The 16,784-nt window shown below is 35.5% G+C and overlaps 2 pseudogenes; both read right to left on the bottom strand.

The window, feature by feature from the left end:
- LOC109352839 lies at positions 1,275–7,858 on the bottom strand (annotated as a pseudogene).
- The window catches only part of LOC109351751, a 9,809-nt pseudogene continuing 1,526 nt past the window's right edge, over positions 8,502–16,784 (bottom strand).

Here is a 16,784-nt window from a genome sequence, read left to right as displayed (position 1 = left end):
CTTGGAAAAGATGGTTGAGCCATGCAATTCATCCATAAGGTCCTCTACCAACGGAATGGAAAATCTGTCCTTGACAGTTCCTTTGTTTAAGCCTCTATAATCCACACATAGTCTCCATGAGCCATCTTTCTGGCCCACCAACACTACAGGACTAGTATAAGGGCTATTGCTATTTTGGATGATGCCTAAATCTAGCATTTCCTGCACCAGTTTCTCAATAATATCCTTCTGGTGCTTGGCATATCTATAGGGTCTCATGTTGACAGGGTTGGTGCCTTGCAGCAGGGGAATTTGGTGATTGTGGCCCACCCTTAGGGGAGGCAATTGAACTGGTTCTGCAAAAATGTCCTCAAAATCTTCAAGCAACTGCAACATGAATCACAGGCTGCTCTGCATGAGTAGTCAAGGAGTGTAGCAACCCTCCTTCTGTATTATAGAGTTGCGGCATGGACAATTGCACCCCCTGGTTCAAAACCTTGTCAAGCTTCTGAGATTTTAATGTCTTGACAGCCTTTGTGGAAGCTCCCCTCAGGACATGTCTCCTTCCCTGTGTTGTGAAATCCATAGTCAACTTGTCAAAGTTCCAAGTAATATCGCCTACGGTTACCAACCACTCAATACCCAACTCCATATCACAACATCCCAAGGGAATGAGCATCATATCAGAATTGAAGGTTGTGTGTTGAATGGTCCAAGCAAAATTTCGTACCCCAGCTGAGATTTCTATTTATAGCAATTCCTAACTGTTTTAACCGAAACAGTTAGCTAAAAAAGGAAAATTACAATAGTTGGCAATTATACAAGTAAATGACTAAAACTGAAAAGATCCCTATCAGTGTGCCAAATGAGGGGCTCCCTATCCTAGCAAAGGGGAATACATGTTTGCATCTGAGAGCAACAGAATGTTAAATCAGTGGTCCAGGGCTTACTTTGGTACTAAAACAATTAAAGAGGGCTCTGCCATATCTTAACTCCAATTTGGTCTATACTGCTCAGAAATAACAAATGTAAGACATTACAGTACTTCTAGTACTACTCGAAATAACATTGCATTGGTTCCTCCTTGTAATGATACAACTTTGATGTACTAAAACAAAAACTAAATTTAATATTTCCTCTGAAGAATTCAATATTTCCAGTGTTTAAAAAGGAGAAAAAAGTCTGCAAAAAATACAATTCAATAAATACTAACTCTAGAGTCGGTGCAATGCCCTTTAGAAACAATGATTTTCTTCTTGCATGGTTAAAAAGCTCTACATAATATGCTTCTTTCCCCAAGGTATGTTTTTACCTCTTTAGTTGTAATTCTTACTTCCTTAGCACTCCCTCTTTACAATATCCCTTCTTCCACACTCTTTCTCATTTAGTCTAATAATTCAATAAAATGAATAACAAAAAAATGGCAACTTTGTTAGGTATAGGTATACTTTGTAAGACTATATGATGGCAATAATGTTAATCAATGGTGCCTAGCTTCATTAGGATGTTATAGCCATTTGCTACTTTACCATTATGTTAATCATTCAAAAAGTCTTCTATAGAAAAGAACATAGGCAGATGCAGACTTTATCTTCTCCTTGCTAACAGGATGAACATGGCTATCATCAAAGTCATACCATTGATCACCACCATGCTACATAAGTACATGAAATGCAAGGGCATAAAAAAATGAGGGTGAACATTATTCGCAGCAAAAAATAAAAATAAATTAACTATTCAAAACCAAAAACTTCCACGGCTTCATAATGATAATAGTAAATTAGTAATGACAACTAAATAAGTTCTACTTTTCACAATCTGTGCAATTTGCATAACAGGCCAACCAATAGAGACCTGAAAGTCAATATGCAAACCACTTTAGTAGATCTTTTTATGTCCAAGAGTATAAAAGCATTCACTGAAAACACAATTAACACAACCTTTCATACAATACTCAAGTTTTTTAGAGTACTCAACGCAGTTTTTTAATGTTCCATCAACTTAAGCCTGTTCCGTGGGTAAAAGTCCTGTTCCGTGGGTAAAAGTGAAACTCCTTATAACCAAATTATATACTTTAAAACAAAAGGGAAGTATTGAATCCCTCAACAAAAAAAATATTGAAAATATGAAGAGCACTTACATGGACAAATGCTGTACAATGACCACCTCCCATACTCCCATAATGATTACTGATAGCGTAAAGCATGTAGCGGTAAGGTTTGTCATTCCCATAGGAAATATAAGAAGACAAATCAAGATTATCTACTGGGAAGTCAACATATGTCTCCAGCTTGTTCTTCATGAAACGACTATACTGAAACCTTTTAAGATGAATGACCAAAACCTCAGGAAGTCTACAAAGATCCAACTTCTTACTGGCTTGACGATGTTTTTTACAGCCGGGGCAGTACCTAACATTACCAAAAAAGCACCTTAGAAAATAGTAATATCTATTCACAAAATACATAATGCTTGATGTTATAAACTTAATAATCATTAGAAAAGGAAGACAGTAGTTTATAGATTGATACTCTGATCTGTGTTAACTAATCTGAAAATAAAAGTGAAACAGCAATCAAAATCATTACAAAACAAGCTGCTTCCCCGGACCAACTTTTGATATAAAAGCTATGTAGAGAGAAAAGATTTAGTCAGCTGTAGGGTATGTTTTGGTTTGCTTCGGTATGGTCAATTTGGTTAATGAAAATGATGAGGTGTTCTCAAGCAAACAACCCAGCTATATGTACATTATGGACTTGATACAAATTAGATCTTGGAGTTGGGCCTGCGCACCATTGGACCTATAAATACGATTTTGGCCAATGGTGAGGGGACCCATGGTCTTGCATTTCTTATGTTTTAGCAGACCAACATTAGATCTGGGTTGAGTCCATCATTTGTATTGGTTAACTATCCCTTCTCGTGTAAACTGGTTAAGCACCCACTGTGCTCCTCTAATATAATTATTCTTTTGCGTACCAAAAATAATATGCTAATGTGCATTGACTGGTTAAAACTAAGCTTATTTGCATGCTAAAGCTTACACGTATAGCAATATAGTATAGAACCTCTACCACATAGAGCAGAGTAAAATGTACATCGATCAAAAAACATATGCCTAATGTTGCAATGGTTACTAACCGCATGTCTTCAGGTCCAAGAGATTCCTCTTGCAAGAATGCTTCAAGAAACTTCTATATTGAAACTGACTCTTGAGGTCTTTTTGCAAAAAAGCTAGACTTGAAAACCTCAGGCAATGAATTAAAAAGTCGGGCGTCATATTGTTGAATCTGTTTATCTGACCAACTTACGAGCACATGCAGCCTCCTTAACTCTCCATTCATTACAAGTGGTTCGTTCATTAATGTTTTGGAAACCTTGACAGACCCCTTTTCATCTGTTATGTAAAACTCCAATCCTCCATCTGAAGGAGAATCTGAACCATTCACATTTGAACCTAAACTAGGAGTTGTGGTCCCCTCCATTGTTGCGTTTTCTTCAGTTTCCTTAGATGCTTCAAAATCCCATGATGGCTCTTCATTTAAGATTCGAAATGGACTGAGCAAATTTAAATGGAAATTGCGAAGATCAGATCCATCTGTAATATTGCAAAGCTTTGCCACAATAGGAATTCCAAATGCCTTCCAGTTTGGAGTCGATCTCCCATGAATGTTCTGCCTGACGATATAATATTAAAAGCTAAATTAATATGAAGGAAACCACAAGTGAACAAAAAGTCCATGCATAGCATGCATGTGTATATGTGAGCATGTTAGCCCAATCATTTTTAAAAAACTGGGGCGGTTAGTATTAAATTTTTTATAGTGATGTTCAACAATGCTACAAGCAAAGGAAAATCTAATATGTTGAAATGTTGGAAGTTTTAATAATACCATTATGCCTAGTAACATGCTCTTTTCCCCCACCCCTTCTCTTACGGAATCCTAGCAGTATACCTGCAAGAGGGAGAATTGCATAATTTTTTTATTCTTTTATTAGGCTTTATATTTCAGACATGGTCTTCTTTATCAAGTGAGATTTTAGAGGCAAATTTGGAAACTAACATATAAGAAACAAAACCAGGTTTGGGAATACGGAATTACCAATGATGGTTTAAAATCTACTGAACTTAAGCAAACATCATAAATATTCAATATTCACATTAACCATTCATTTGGAAGGAAATATTTACTTCGAAAATCAATTAAGTACATTTACCCAGGGTTTTTTTCTAATACCTAATTCCTACCTGATTTGGACTTTTGGACCATAGAAAATGCAACTCCCAGATTGTTCAAGAATCAAGAGACAAGGAAACTATACAAGTCTTCTTCTATGAAAAATAATTCCTGTAATATAATTGAGTGCAACCGTCTTGAATTTTGCAGGTAACTTGGTTGCACTGAAAGCATTATGTCCCCATGGATATGAATTACAAATTCCAGATAACAGATTGACATAACTATAAAACAATAAAAAAAAATGGGCAACCCAATGCACAAGGCTCTCACTTAGTGGGGTTTGGAGAGGGTAGATGTGCACAGTCTTACCCCACAAGTAGAGAGACTATTTCCAGGTTTAAGAAAAAATGGAACAAACAAAAAAAAGTTATGAACAAAATATGTGTAGATCAAATTAAATAACTGGGTTTGTGTCCAAATCAATGACTTCAAAAAAAAATGTTGGTGGCCATTGTTTAAAACAGTGATTAACCAGTATATTTATGTATTTTTGTGCTGCAGTCATATATGTTTCTACTTTTCCTGTGAGAAGATTATGGTGGACTAGTTTCTGGACATTTGATTTTGAAGCTAAGCTAAAAGAACTATCTTAGGGTAAGACTAATTTTATAGAGTTTAATAGAAACTAGCTCATGTTACTCCACAACTCTCTAAATTTGTCATTTTGTATAGCAACAAGAAAGGATAGAAGAAAATCACCAATGAAGTATGAAATATATTGACTTACCCCTCCATCTGCTGATTCATAAAAACAACCGAAGGTCCAACCCTACTATCTTTCTTAAATCGGTAAGCAACTAGTCTGTCAGCATCTCTGATTAATGACAATGAATCAGATGGATCTTCAAGAAAACGAATGATGCAGCTGCTGTATACCTCTAGCACAGTTCTAGCTTCAGAGATATAGTTTTCGACAGGATTGATACATATCCACAAAGAAACTAGAACGGAACTAGAGCCAAATTTGAGTTAAAACTGAAGATATACCTCAGCCACTAATATGGTCTCATCAGCCCCCAAAGAATTTGCCATTCTTAGAGCTCGAGTCAGATCTTCAAATCTTCCATTTTTGGGACAGAAATAGTATATGGTGATATTTGATTAATTTCATCAGTGTAACTATTAACAACAGTCAAAGTCGTTGTCTTAAAGCTGGATGGCAAAAACAAACAAGCAAAGTTTGACCAAGGAACTGAAGCAACTCAAAAATCTAACAGGATGATGGGATAACACTCGTGCAAATTAACTTGGGTCTCTCACAAATATTGAATAGTATATGTATTCCGTTTTCTATATAGCTGTGATGAAATGATATTGCTATTCTTGTGATTACATTTATTAGGTCCAACTTCAACACTTCACTAAACAATAAGTTCCTTCTATGATAGCCATGTGCTTTTCTAGTCACTAGTCTATATAGTCTCTCTTTGGATCAAGTTATATCAATGAATCGCTCGGGGCTCACAATGAACAAAGTTTATGGATGGTGAAAAGGGACATATAGTTATAATTCCTGAATATTCAGACAATAAAAAAACATTCAAACAAATGGTATTGCATTCTGTTTTTTCTTTGGTTTTCAATATCATTTCTTACTCTAATAAATGGATGTTGCCGTTTGACTTTTGTTGACCCCGAGGCATAGCATGACACATTACGTGCTTAAATAAATGGAACTATGGAAGTGGTGTAATATTATTTACAATCATTGAATCCTTTTCCTTAGGAATGGAAAATGCCTATTCCCCTAATGTCATAATATATTTTTTAATAGGTCTATAGTTCAGAGATAAGACTTTTAAATAAACCCTTAAAAAAATTAACCAAGTGAACGAACTAGATTGTTACAGTATTGTTTCAGTCATAGTGGTGTCACATACATTATGTTTGATACGGTACAGTGGGTGGATATATGATCAAAACATGCAAGCTTATGTATAAAGTGCTACTATTTATTGATGCCCAAAATCTAATGGGTCATGACTCTCTGCAAATGATCATGCTAATAAAGAGTAGTAATGGAGGGAAGGAGAAATGAAGAGAGTGAAGGAAAGGTGATAGTAGAGTTTAGTGTAGTTGTTCTATGGAAAGGCGATACACACCTTCTTGGTAATTTTTATAAAAGTTGTATTACTTCAGTAATTTTACGGTTAACTCACACTAGCCAGGTAAATTTTCTAAATCTGAAAGGTGAGATCAAAGAGGTGGATTCATGATACAACTATTATATACTTTTGTCATTCTTGTTATCTCTCCAGTCATATAACCCTCAGGGACAAATAAATATGGCTATGGAGACCTCTGCAAACAATAGAGATGTTAAAATTATAAAATATACTTGTGTGTGATAAGGTTGAAGATAGATTTTTAGGAAATTACAGAGAATTCGAAGAAATGATTGTGAAAACAGGGAATCTCCTTCAACGAGAGAGAACTCCGAAATATTATTGAGAATTTGAGAAGAAGATTACAAGAGAAGAAGTTTTTGTTTCAAGATTATGAACTGTTTTTGAAAAAAAAACAGTTCTATTTCTATTTAAAGCAATTCCTAACTGTTTTAACCGAAACAATTAGCTAAAACAGGAAAATTGCAATAGTTGGCAATTATACAAGTAAATGGCTAAAATTGAAAAGATCCTGATCAATATCCCCTCCTCAAACAATCCTAGTGCCCTAAGTATTCAACCCTGTCCACACCAAAGTAGCATTTGGATTTCTTGGTAAATAGTGCATGTTTCTGCATCAACTGTAAGACTCTTGTAAGGTGATCCACATGTTCAGCCAAGGATTTACTATAGACCAGGATATCATCAAAGAAAACCAACAAGAATTTCCTAAGAAATTCACTGAAAATAGCATTCATAAGTCTTTGGAATGTTGCTGGAGCATTTGTCAATCCAAAAGGCATTACCAAGTACTCATAGTGTCCTTTGCGTGTTCTGAATGCAGTCTTGTAAATATCAGAGGTTTCCATTCTCACCTGATGGTAGCCAACTCGCAGGTCCAGCTTGGAAAAGATGGTTGAGCCATGCAATTCATCCATAAGGTCCTCTACCAACGGAATGGAAAATCTGTCCTTGACAGTTCCTTTGTTTAAGCCTCTATAATCCACACATAGTCTCCATGAGCCATCTTTCTGGCCCACCAACACTACAGGACTAGTATAAGGGCTATTGCTATTTTGGATGATGCCTAAATCTAGCATTTCCTGCACCAGTTTCTCAATAATATCCTTCTGGTGCTTGGCATATCTATAGGGTCTCATGTTGACAGGGTTGGTGCCTTGCAGCAGGGGAATTTGGTGATTGTGGCCCACCCTTAGGGGAGGCAATTGAACTGGTTCTGCAAAAATGTCCTCAAAATCTTCAAGCAACTGCAACATGAATCACAGGCTGCTCTGCATGAGTAGTCAAGGAGTGTAGCAACCCTCCTTCTGTATTATAGAGTTGCGGCATGGACAATTGCACCCCCTGGTTCAAAACCTTGTCAAGCTTCTGAGATTTTAATGTCTTGACAGCCTTTGTGGAAGCTCCCCTCAGGACATGTCTCCTTCCCTGTGTTGTGAAATCCATAGTCAACTTGTCAAAGTTCCAAGTAATATCGCCTACGGTTACCAACCACTCAATACCCAACTCCATATCACAACATCCCAAGGGAATGAGCATCATATCAGAATTGAAGGTTGTGTGTTGAATGGTCCAAGCAAAATTTCGTACCCCAGCTGAGATTTCTATTTATAGCAATTCCTAACTGTTTTAACCGAAACAGTTAGCTAAAAAAGGAAAATTACAATAGTTGGCAATTATACAAGTAAATGACTAAAACTGAAAAGATCCCTATCAGTGTGCCAAATGAGGGGCTCCCTATCCTAGCAAAGGGGAATACATGTTTGCATCTGAGAGCAACAGAATGTTAAATCAGTGGTCCAGGGCTTACTTTGGTACTAAAACAATTAAAGAGGGCTCTGCCATATCTTAACTCCAATTTGGTCTATACTGCTCAGAAATAACAAATGTAAGACATTACAGTACTTCTAGTACTACTCGAAATAACATTGCATTGGTTCCTCCTTGTAATGATACAACTTTGATGTACTAAAACAAAAACTAAATTTAATATTTCCTCTGAAGAATTCAATATTTCCAGTGTTTAAAAAGGAGAAAAAAGTCTGCAAAAAATACAATTCAATAAATACTAACTCTAGAGTCGGTGCAATGCCCTTTAGAAACAATGATTTTCTTCTTGCATGGTTAAAAAGCTCTACATAATATGCTTCTTTCCCCAAGGTATGTTTTTACCTCTTTAGTTGTAATTCTTACTTCCTTAGCACTCCCTCTTTACAATATCCCTTCTTCCACACTCTTTCTCATTTAGTCTAATAATTCAATAAAATGAATAACAAAAAAATGGCAACTTTGTTAGGTATAGGTATACTTTGTAAGACTATATGATGGCAATAATGTTAATCAATGGTGCCTAGCTTCATTAGGATGTTATAGCCATTTGCTACTTTACCATTATGTTAATCATTCAAAAAGTCTTCTATAGAAAAGAACATAGGCAGATGCAGACTTTATCTTCTCCTTGCTAACAGGATGAACATGGCTATCATCAAAGTCATACCATTGATCACCACCATGCTACATAAGTACATGAAATGCAAGGGCATAAAAAAATGAGGGTGAACATTATTCGCAGCAAAAAATAAAAATAAATTAACTATTCAAAACCAAAAACTTCCACGGCTTCATAATGATAATAGTAAATTAGTAATGACAACTAAATAAGTTCTACTTTTCACAATCTGTGCAATTTGCATAACAGGCCAACCAATAGAGACCTGAAAGTCAATATGCAAACCACTTTAGTAGATCTTTTTATGTCCAAGAGTATAAAAGCATTCACTGAAAACACAATTAACACAACCTTTCATACAATACTCAAGTTTTTTAGAGTACTCAACGCAGTTTTTTAATGTTCCATCAACTTAAGCCTGTTCCGTGGGTAAAAGTCCTGTTCCGTGGGTAAAAGTGAAACTCCTTATAACCAAATTATATACTTTAAAACAAAAGGGAAGTATTGAATCCCTCAACAAAAAAAATATTGAAAATATGAAGAGCACTTACATGGACAAATGCTGTACAATGACCACCTCCCATACTCCCATAATGATTACTGATAGCGTAAAGCATGTAGCGGTAAGGTTTGTCATTCCCATAGGAAATATAAGAAGACAAATCAAGATTATCTACTGGGAAGTCAACATATGTCTCCAGCTTGTTCTTCATGAAACGACTATACTGAAACCTTTTAAGATGAATGACCAAAACCTCAGGAAGTCTACAAAGATCCAACTTCTTACTGGCTTGACGATGTTTTTTACAGCCGGGGCAGTACCTAACATTACCAAAAAAGCACCTTAGAAAATAGTAATATCTATTCACAAAATACATAATGCTTGATGTTATAAACTTAATAATCATTAGAAAAGGAAGACAGTAGTTTATAGATTGATACTCTGATCTGTGTTAACTAATCTGAAAATAAAAGTGAAACAGCAATCAAAATCATTACAAAACAAGCTGCTTCCCCGGACCAACTTTTGATATAAAAGCTATGTAGAGAGAAAAGATTTAGTCAGCTGTAGGGTATGTTTTGGTTTGCTTCGGTATGGTCAATTTGGTTAATGAAAATGATGAGGTGTTCTCAAGCAAACAACCCAGCTATATGTACATTATGGACTTGATACAAATTAGATCTTGGAGTTGGGCCTGCGCACCATTGGACCTATAAATACGATTTTGGCCAATGGTGAGGGGACCCATGGTCTTGCATTTCTTATGTTTTAGCAGACCAACATTAGATCTGGGTTGAGTCCATCATTTGTATTGGTTAACTATCCCTTCTCGTGTAAACTGGTTAAGCACCCACTGTGCTCCTCTAATATAATTATTCTTTTGCGTACCAAAAATAATATGCTAATGTGCATTGACTGGTTAAAACTAAGCTTATTTGCATGCTAAAGCTTACACGTATAGCAATATAGTATAGAACCTCTACCACATAGAGCAGAGTAAAATGTACATCGATCAAAAAACATATGCCTAATGTTGCAATGGTTACTAACCGCATGTCTTCAGGTCCAAGAGATTCCTCTTGCAAGAATGCTTCAAGAAACTTCTATATTGAAACTGACTCTTGAGGTCTTTTTGCAAAAAAGCTAGACTTGAAAACCTCAGGCAATGAATTAAAAAGTCGGGCGTCATATTGTTGAATCTGTTTATCTGACCAACTTACGAGCACATGCAGCCTCCTTAACTCTCCATTCATTACAAGTGGTTCGTTCATTAATGTTTTGGAAACCTTGACAGACCCCTTTTCATCTGTTATGTAAAACTCCAATCCTCCATCTGAAGGAGAATCTGAACCATTCACATTTGAACCTAAACTAGGAGTTGTGGTCCCCTCCATTGTTGCGTTTTCTTCAGTTTCCTTAGATGCTTCAAAATCCCATGATGGCTCTTCATTTAAGATTCGAAATGGACTGAGCAAATTTAAATGGAAATTGCGAAGATCAGATCCATCTGTAATATTGCAAAGCTTTGCCACAATAGGAATTCCAAATGCCTTCCAGTTTGGAGTCGATCTCCCATGAATGTTCTGCCTGACGATATAATATTAAAAGCTAAATTAATATGAAGGAAACCACAAGTGAACAAAAAGTCCATGCATAGCATGCATGTGTATATGTGAGCATGTTAGCCCAATCATTTTTAAAAAACTGGGGCGGTTAGTATTAAATTTTTTATAGTGATGTTCAACAATGCTACAAGCAAAGGAAAATCTAATATGTTGAAATGTTGGAAGTTTTAATAATACCATTATGCCTAGTAACATGCTCTTTTCCCCCACCCCTTCTCTTACGGAATCCTAGCAGTATACCTGCAAGAGGGAGAATTGCATAATTTTTTTATTCTTTTATTAGGCTTTATATTTCAGACATGGTCTTCTTTATCAAGTGAGATTTTAGAGGCAAATTTGGAAACTAACATATAAGAAACAAAACCAGGTTTGGGAATACGGAATTACCAATGATGGTTTAAAATCTACTGAACTTAAGCAAACATCATAAATATTCAATATTCACATTAACCATTCATTTGGAAGGAAATATTTACTTCGAAAATCAATTAAGTACATTTACCCAGGGTTTTTTTCTAATACCTAATTCCTACCTGATTTGGACTTTTGGACCATAGAAAATGCAACTCCCAGATTGTTCAAGAATCAAGAGACAAGGAAACTATACAAGTCTTCTTCTATGAAAAATAATTCCTGTAATATAATTGAGTGCAACCGTCTTGAATTTTGCAGGTAACTTGGTTGCACTGAAAGCATTATGTCCCCATGGATATGAATTACAAATTCCAGATAACAGATTGACATAACTATAAAACAATAAAAAAAAATGGGCAACCCAATGCACAAGGCTCTCACTTAGTGGGGTTTGGAGAGGGTAGATGTGCACAGTCTTACCCCACAAGTAGAGAGACTATTTCCAGGTTTAAGAAAAAATGGAACAAACAAAAAAAAGTTATGAACAAAATATGTGTAGATCAAATTAAATAACTGGGTTTGTGTCCAAATCAATGACTTCAAAAAAAAATGTTGGTGGCCATTGTTTAAAACAGTGATTAACCAGTATATTTATGTATTTTTGTGCTGCAGTCATATATGTTTCTACTTTTCCTGTGAGAAGATTATGGTGGACTAGTTTCTGGACATTTGATTTTGAAGCTAAGCTAAAAGAACTATCTTAGGGTAAGACTAATTTTATAGAGTTTAATAGAAACTAGCTCATGTTACTCCACAACTCTCTAAATTTGTCATTTTGTATAGCAACAAGAAAGGATAGAAGAAAATCACCAATGAAGTATGAAATATATTGACTTACCCCTCCATCTGCTGATTCATAAAAACAACCGAAGGTCCAACCCTACTATCTTTCTTAAATCGGTAAGCAACTAGTCTGTCAGCATCTCTGATTAATGACAATGAATCAGATGGATCTTCAAGAAAACGAATGATGCAGCTGCTGTATACCTCTAGCACAGTTCTAGCTTCAGAGATATAGTTTTCGACAGGATTGATACATATCCACAAAGAAACTAGAACGGAACTAGAGCCAAATTTGAGTTAAAACTGAAGATATACCTCAGCCACTAATATGGTCTCATCAGCCCCCAAAGAATTTGCCATTCTTAGAGCTCGAGTCAGATCTTCAAATCTTCCATTTTTGGGACAGAAATAGTATATGGTGATATTTGATTAATTTCATCAGTGTAACTATTAACAACAGTCAAAGTCGTTGTCCGCATTGCTGTCGAAGGCAGAGGTAATGATAAGTACATGAATGGATCAAATGTCACAGAGACCTTTCTACAAACAGGACAAACTAATGTTGATTTATATTGACCCTGCCTAAAATAATGAATGTGGTCCATAAGGCAAAAAGACAGAAAAAGGTAACCACTTCTCATGAAAAGAAGTTTCATCTCAATTGAAAAAATAAAAAATATAACAATCTAGCAGGATACTTATTATTCCAACTCTTTGCAATTAGCTCCTACATGCTATCATAAATTCAATCAGTTTTAGACTCCATCGTTGATCAAGATCGAAATATCACATGAAGGTCAAAATGACTATCACATGGACATTTAAAAATGCCACGTGACTTCATCTTTTATTTTTTTATCAATTACGGAAGATCCAATGGTCATGATTCACTCCTCTCACCTCTCACAAAAAAAACATTCCTCTCACTAAACACGTGCACAAAGAAAGAAGCTAGTTAATATTTTCCAAAGCCATTTGATACTATTCTGTCGAAAAATAATAAAATTGAAACTTCAAATGCTTTTTTTTTGAAGAATTTTAGTTGACCTATAAGTGTTGTCCCAAAATAATGCTATGTCTGATTTCATTACATATATTTTAGATTATAGATAACACATGCTATAATTTTGTAAACTAATCCATGACAGACAAAGACCTGTTACTTATCCACAGTACAAAGTCTAATCATTTGAATCACTAGTTTGAACTATTTTAAGTAATTGTCTATACTACAATTGTAAATTTGCGAGTAAATCATAAATGTGTCAAAAAGGTTCTATAAATATTTACTTTATGACCACCAAAAAACTATAAGGTTCTAAACATACTCAAGTGATTAATTCTGCAATTGCAGCAATGAGATGGATACATACTTGACACAAATCAACAATTATAGAGTCATTGCGAGCCAGATGGTTATGCCAATATTCATCAGCAACCTCTTCATCTGGTCGACCATCACCATCCTTCACTTCAACATAAGGCTTGCGTTTAACACGATTCAGATCTTCGTGAAGTCCATCCAATAAAAAAGCAAGAAACTCCTGAAGTTTTAAAAGAAAATATCATAGACAGTGGAAGGGTGTGTGAGAAATTAGTCTTCTAAAGGTAAAAAAAACCTATGACAAAATAGAATGAAGGAGCTAGATGCACTAACTTGGGAATCATGCTGATTAAATCCACTAAATTGGGGTGCAAATTTAGCAAGCTTTGATTTGAAATTTTTTGGGGCCACAGGACTCGCTCCAGGAGCCCATAACTTCCTAAGTAAATCTCCAAATGCCAAAGCTATCTCACCCTGAAAAGAAGCATATACCAAGAAAAGAGTAAAAAAGTGTATCACCTTACGCACAGAAGTTCCCTGCAAGAGAACTTACTGAGATATGAAGCTAAAAAATGATAACATACTTCCATGCCCAATGGGTTATCATGATTTATTTCTCTTCCATATTCGTCAAGAAAATAGTCAACAAGCTTTGGCGTGCGCGCTAAGCACTGGAGGGCACTGTTCATGAAGCAGGTATTTCCTAGGTTCTGAAATCCTGTTAATCCCAAGGAACCAGCTTCGCCAGGATGTAAAGAGAGGGTCAAAGAATTGCCATTTATACTACCAGAACTATCATTGTTCTTCAACGAAGCACTGCCACAAAAGCTTGTTATATCATCTCTTTTCCCTTCCCTACATCCTGATGAGTCTCACAAACCATAAACTTGCAACTCAAGAAAAATCTGTATATTGTGCACAGTCACATTAATATGGAGCATTTATTTGAAACAAACCCAATGACTCATAAATATTAACTACAGACCGTAGTGAGATGCAAATAACTACAGACCATAAATATTAACTACAGACCACAGAAGCATGCATAAAATGATAGAATATAAGAAACAATCAACATCCAAAAATTGTAATTTTTTACCCAAACATTCAACACATGATAAAACAACAGTCACAGACCAATGTTTTTGCATCTACAAACCTAACGTAAAGAGTCAATCCTAGTCAAGGCTTAACACCAAAGCACTTGTGAGAAAAAGGAGGAAATCTTAAATGAGTAGCTTATTTACTTGGTAAACATCCAAACCCCTAACTGATATATAATGATAAGAAAAAAGGGTATCCCAAGGCACGAGGTTCATTCCTACCTTCTGGTGGAGGTAAATGTATGCAGCCTTACCCCATAAGTAGAGAGAATGTTTCCAAGATCTGATCTCATTACCTCCAGGTCGCAAGGCCACACGTTAGTTTTGTACCAAGGCTCACCCTCTAACTAATATATAATCACATGTAAATAAAGTAATAAACCCAAGTGGCATTGAACCCTAACGAATTCATCTTGCACATCAATGATCAATTCTGGCAGAAATTCTTTATACAACATAATAAATGTCCATGCTATGTGTCATTATAAAAATACCTGATGTTGAAGCAAAATATATATATATATAACTATTATGAAAGCTATTAATCATATGTAATGAATTAAAGGAATGGACCACAGACATACACCAAAGGCAGAAGCAATGCAGGAGGACCACTGAGTTGTGAAATTAAACGGTGGCATAAAGCCTATTAAAGTATATGGGGTCCTAGGATCCAAAAAACCTTAATTTTAATTAAAATTATAACCTAATGAGTAATGACACTTACTTCCTCTGACTGTCTTTGAAAGTCAGTTAGGACCTTGCTTTTGTCATCCCCAAAAAATAAGGTTGTCTGACCTGAAAAGTTCCAAGTGCGTAACTGTGCAACAACGGGTAAGAAAATTGTCAACTTATTGCAGAATCAGTAAGTTTGCTAAAAAGAATATGTATATTTTTAATTATATGGAGAGTGGAACCACAATTAGATCATTATATTACCATCTCTGTGTCCACACAGAATACTTTGCAGGACCTTTTAAAGAGCTCAACTGTGTTGTCCTAGAAAGAAGGGGGAAATGGGAAGAGCGATTAGAGTTTGGAGCATCTTCCGCCTCAAATCAATAAAAGTGATTATAAAACAAGAATGACGAAACACATTCATTATGTATGTATAAGCATCCATGAATAATGTAATGGAAAAAAATTGAAAAAAAAAATGAGGATGGTTAATCCAAAAGCCTTACCTGTTAGATACCTCTTGGACAACAACAATACTAAAGAGAATTAAAAAAGTTAGGAGAGATGGACTTACCTTCTTGCTTATTCTTACTCCCAATGAATTAGTTTCATTCTGAACAGAAAGCCTAAGTTGTAAAGGATAGACATCTGACATATCATCATCAATAGCTAAAAACACTTTCTCATCCTTCGTAGCACTTTTTGAATCACTATGCCTAGATCAAATATCAAATCATGTGATAAAGAAGATATAACTAACTAAATATTCTGATTGTCAACAAAAATTCATGAGTTGCATCAAAAATCATGAACTATCTTCAATGCTCAACATTAATAATGAATATTAATAGAAATAAGTATTTGATCCACATACATGGCATATATACCATTCATTTTTGGAAAGTCTACATCAACTACGAACAATAAATATTACAATAAACAGAAACTTGAGTACATCGGTTCTTCATAACTAAAAGAATGCAGTAAGATGCTCACAAGGTATGCATCAATTTCACCAAATTTATGTATCCATAATAGTTATATTTGAAACTGCTGGCATTACGGGCTACCAAAGCACCTGAAGATCTTCTTACATGGACTAAATGAGATACCACAATAAGTGGAGTTGATATTACATCTTCACCAAAAACTTTAAGGCATAAGTTTCATGGGTTCATTCACTTATGTATTCCTTACTTTACTAATTTCTTCTTGATGTGGGACTTACTTCACTCGCACTTGGATTCCTAGCTGTTAGAATACCTGGGTCTAGCTCCACCCCAAAAAGGTAGTAGATGTTCAAGTTATTATAAGTGGTTTTGGACTCATATTCTCAACCGACGTGGGACTTCGATACTTACTACAAATAATCTCTCCATCAGGTGTGAGTCCTCCATATGAGAGCATGCTTCCCCCCAAGTGAAACACTTTCAAGTATTTGACAGTGCCGGCAAGAGTCAGCCTTCTTGGCAATCAAGTACATCGGATTAATTTAAATTTTAAAAACAATAAGTAGATGAACTAAGGGTTCCCCATGTCCTTCTTAAAAAGTGATCATGT

The sequence above is a fragment of the Lupinus angustifolius genome, chromosome LG07 (assembly GCF_001865875.1).
Source record: "Lupinus angustifolius cultivar Tanjil chromosome LG07, LupAngTanjil_v1.0, whole genome shotgun sequence".
Lineage (NCBI taxonomy): Eukaryota > Viridiplantae > Streptophyta > Magnoliopsida > Fabales > Fabaceae > Lupinus > Lupinus angustifolius.
The sequence above is the reverse complement of the archived record's forward strand: the minus strand, read 5'-3'. Positions and strand labels throughout refer to the sequence as shown.